We start from the raw sequence: 4,432 nt of genomic DNA, 5'->3' as shown, positions 1-4,432 counted from the left end.
TCCTCCACTGAGTGAGAGCACATTAAAATATGTATGTATAATACATATTAGTAAAATTTAATATCACTCTGATTTTTTTTAGAATACAAATAAACGTGAATAGAAGGATCATTTCCTGCTTCATCCCAGTGGACCAGCTTGCACCCTCTCCAGGGTACCAGCGCCTCACTTCAGAGACTCTGCCCTGCAACACTTGCCTTTATTGTCTGTAGAGAGGCATGAGCTGGGCCAATGTGTAGGTAGACTCTGGAGACAGACTGCCCGGGTTTGAGTTCTATCCATACCATGTACATGCTGAGCGATCTCAAGCAGGTCACCTAACTTCTCTGTGCAATTTCCTCATCTTTAAAATAAGGTATTAACAGTGGCTATCTCATAGGATTTTTGTGAGGATTGAATGAGTTAATTAATGGTGCTTATAACAATGCCTAACTCATAATATAAGCTCAAAAAATGATGATGGTGATGATGTTGAGTGAGTGGGTGTAGTTTCAGAGCAAGTAGGAGCTCACTAGTGTTATCTGTCCCTATTTCTTTGTCCACTACAGGCTTTGGAGTCAGAAGGATCTGGTTTCCCCCTGGTTCTCCAAGTATTTGCCTTTTACCTTATAAAATTTACTTACTTAAACTTTCTGAGCCTCAGTTTCCTCTTCTGTAAATGAGAATTGATGTAAGGATGAAATAACAACATGCATGTAACATGCTTAGCATGGTGCCTGACACATAGTAGATTCTCAGGAAACAAGAGCTGTGTCAGAGACAGCTAGGTGTTCAGCAATCCCCATTTCCTTTTCCTCCAAGGCGCACCACTAGACTACAATTCCCAGCCTCCTGTGTAGTTAGCTGGGACCACAGGACTGAGTTCTAGAGGAGGGAATGTGCCAGAAGTGATGGACACTCTTCCTGGCTTGCCTTCTTCTCCGTTTTCTTGTCTGCACAGCTGGAAGTGATAGTGGAACCAGAAGATGGAAGTTCCAGAGTCCTTGCAGCACCACTGGGAACAGAGCAGCTCAATCTCTCCTTGGGAGTGCTGTGCAGGAGAGAAATTAAAAAATAAACTTTTGAGAATGAAATAATATCTTTTGCAGCAACTTGGATGGAGCTGGAGACCATTGTCCTTATTGAAGTATCTCAGGAATGGACAAACACGTGTACTCTGATAATTGGAAGCTAACCAATGGGCAGACAAGGGCACAAAGAGATGGAAAGGTCATTGGAAATCAAGAAGGGGGCGGGAGGCGGGGGGCGGGGTTAAAACTTTCCTTTTTGGTTTTATTGACCCTTTTTCGGTTGGGGGTTCCCTTAGGGGCCCCAGTTTAGGCTTTTTAAAGGTTTTTTTTTTACCAAAACCTTTTTTCCCCCTTTATTTTTTTGAAAATTTTTTCTGTTTTGCAATTTTACAAAAAATAAAACGTTGTGCTGCACCACTCAGATGCTGGGGTGATTTGTCACAGCTCTCACCTGACCTGACTAATACACAGCCGCTTCTGTTCTTACTGTGCTACAATTTTTTTTATCCTTCCACAATCGTACTTTCTGAGGGTGTGTTGTTTTTTGATGGCATTTTAAACGTGTGCACACTGCTTCCCGACAGAATTGTGAGCCTCTCTTTGAGTTTCGTTTCTGTTTACGCACCCTCACCCCAGCCCTGGGCCCCACATCCGCAGCGCCCAGTGCCCCAGACAACGCCTGTGGAGTGACAAGAGGGTCAGGTGTCTATAGGTGAGGTGCAAAGGTTGTTCCTTACACCTGTCTTTTGGATTCATTTGCTCATTCTTTACTCATCGAATTGGCAACTGTGTATTGAGCTCCGCCTCTGGACCAGGCATGTGTGAGAGTCACGGATGTCGCAGTGAACACGTGGACCCTGTCTCTGTCCAGAGGATCTTATAGTCTAATGAGCAAGTAAGACAGACAGATAACAGCCCTTAGCTCCATAAGCACGTGGCTGTCTTGTAAGCCATGGCATCCCTGGTGCTGTATTGGACAAAGACTGGCACCGTCGCAGTTAGGAAGCGTTCTTAAAGGACGATGTCCAAGCTGAGTCCTGAGGGTCTGGTAGGATTCACCCCCGCAAAGGAGGTTGTCGGGGATGGGAAGAGCTTATTCCAGGCGGAGAGAAGCGGGTACCAAGGTCTGGAGCTGAGGGCAGTGGTGAGTCTGGACAGGCGGAGAGAGACAGGCTGGAGAGGTAGGCAGGGGCTGGACCACGTTCCAGGTGCCGAGAAGCTGGGCCGAGGCATTAGTGAAGACCTGGCAGACCTGGTCGCCGGGATTTCACCGGTTAATTCCTCCTAGGGAAAGAATGGGAGCAACCACACGAGTGATTCCGCTCCTCCTCTCAGGGCCTCAGTGGGGGCTGAGCACCTGGGAAAAGCCGCTGTTCCCAACTCTGGAAGGACTTTTGCAAGTGTGGACCCTGACCTGTGGGGACACAGCCCAGGGAGGCCTAATTGCCTCATTATTCTTGCTGCAGTTTAGATTCTACACCTGAGCCCCACTGGCCTGTCATAGCCCCCTAGCTATTGTTTGTGCCTGGCTGCTCCTCCGCGGGGACGTGGAGGCCTGTGGCACCGCAGCACCACGCCTTTGTGAGACCAGGCTCTCCGCAATCCGCACCCAGCATTGTTAATACTCCTGCTTTAGACCAGCCTTGCAACTAGCTGCTGCACCGCTGGCCCAGGTGCATGCGCCAGAGAATGTCTAAATTCAGTTTGGGGCTGGAAAATAAATGATAGATTCATGTAGGCAACTGAGTTATTTTTTCCTGTAATTATTTTCCTCTTTTTGTCTTGATCTGACTGTAGACCAAAGATTTTGCCAACAAACACGTTCAGGATGACTCAGTGCTTAAGAGCCCAAGCTTTGAAATCAGACAAAACTGGGTTTGACTCCTGGATCTGGGTGTTCCTATCTGGGCAAGTTACTAATACTTATCCTTTCTGAACCTGGCACTTTTCATCTGTGAAATGAGGATGCCAGGCTCGTGAGGCAATGTGTGTAAAATGTGTAGCACGATGCCTGGCCCACGGCGAGCATGGTAAGTGGAGTCATTATTCGAGATCCAAAAGCCATTTACTGAGCACCTACTCTGTGACATGTGCTCGATAAATAACTCTAAGTGAGCCCGCCTCTTCCAGGTGGCTTTATCTGTTCTGCTTTAAAATTGCCATGAGGGGAACAAGCTTGGGCTGGTAGCTTTCAAAGTGTGATCTGCAGATCCCTGGGGTCCTTGAGACCCTCTTGCCGAGCTGCAAGTATCAAGACTATTTTCATAACAACGCTAAAGCATGGTTTGCCTTTATCACTGTGCTGACATCTGCACTAATGGTGCAAAGCGATTGGGGGACGGGGGGTAGAACAGCTGGTGCCTTCATGTGAGTCGAGGCCCTGGCACCAAACTGTTCTAGCAGCCATGGTATTCTTCATTGCCATGCTCTTGCGGAAAAAATAAAAGCCGATTTTATTTAGGAATGTCCTTGGTGAAGCAGTAAAAAATAATTTTATTAAATCTCTAACCCTTGAGAACATACTTTTTAGTATTTTGTGACAAAATGGAAAGTGCAGAAAACACCCTTCAGCTGTATACCCAAATATCAGAGTTGCATCCAAGAAAAGCATGTGCGCGATTGGGTTGCGGCTGACCCGGTGCTTTTTTCGCGGACTGCCGTCTTTACCTGCCAGGCTATGCTTATTCAGACTTGGGTATGAGGGAGAATTTTTTTCTAAAGTGAATAAAAGATGCCTGTCATTTCAAGGTGAGCAACTGTCGGCATTTGTTGTCGACGATAAAATTTCAAATTTCAAGCAAGAGTTAGAATTTTTGGAAACCAAAATCAGCCTTGACCGTTGGGGAAACTTGACCATTTCCCAAGAAAGACTTTTCTGAGAATGGTGGTGGCATTACCAGATGTGATTTTTTATGTATGGTAAAATTAAATGTGTCAACATCTGAAAGAGCTGCGTGACTCAGTCAATCAATATTTCCCAAACGACCAATGCATGATGTTACGAAATCATGTGTGAATAAAGGATCCATGGAAAATGGAAGATAAAACTGAATTTAACATTACAGAGTAAGAAAAGTTCACTGCTATGGTTTCAGATTCAATATTACAACTAAGAAATTAAAACTTGTCAAGTTTTGGTGGCATATCAGAAAAAAATATCTGTAATTATCTGACAAGGCTATTGAAGCGTTCCTACCTTTTCTAACAACATATGTGCGTGAGGCTGCATTTTCTTCATGTGCTTCGATGAAGACAACATATCACGACACACTGAATTCAGAAGCTGCTATGAGAACCTAGCTATTAAGTTAGACATTAACGAGATTTACAAAAATTTAAACCAATGAAAATTTTCTTGATTAAAAATATGTTTTGGGCCGGGCGCGGTGGCTCACGCCTGTAATCCTAGCACTCTGGGAGGC

This window comes from Propithecus coquereli, unplaced genomic scaffold (genome assembly GCF_000956105.1).
Source record: "Propithecus coquereli isolate 6110/MARCELLA unplaced genomic scaffold, Pcoq_1.0 Scaffold142, whole genome shotgun sequence".
Classification (NCBI taxonomy): Eukaryota; Metazoa; Chordata; class Mammalia; order Primates; family Indriidae; genus Propithecus; species Propithecus coquereli.
This window is presented reverse-complemented; position numbering follows the sequence as displayed.